Source organism: Hyaena hyaena, unplaced genomic scaffold, assembly GCF_003009895.1.
Source record: "Hyaena hyaena isolate Hyena2069 unplaced genomic scaffold, ASM300989v1 scaffold_161, whole genome shotgun sequence".
Lineage (NCBI taxonomy): Eukaryota > Metazoa > Chordata > Mammalia > Carnivora > Hyaenidae > Hyaena > Hyaena hyaena.
In genome coordinates, this window is record NW_024080792.1 from 1,993,259 (window position 1) to 1,993,542 (window position 284).

Sequence of the window (284 nt, forward strand, 5' to 3'; positions counted from 1 at the left end):
TTAGAGAGAATCACTGCCCTCTAATTATGTTGACAAGTGAACATGTGCCTTGGAAGTTTCTTTTTGAATCTTTGAAGGTATCTTGTTGTCTCTTTTGTGAGTGTTTGCTTTTTTTAATCAAAAGAGTAGGTTTTGTACAGATCTTGTCCCCATCCCCCAACCTCATACTTGGCCCATCCCCCAGCCTCATAGTTGGTTAAAACTCTTCAAGAATTCTGAAGCAGAATTTCTGATGCTGAAATTCTGATTTCCCCATTGTCTCAGAATTCCATTTTTGTGTATGT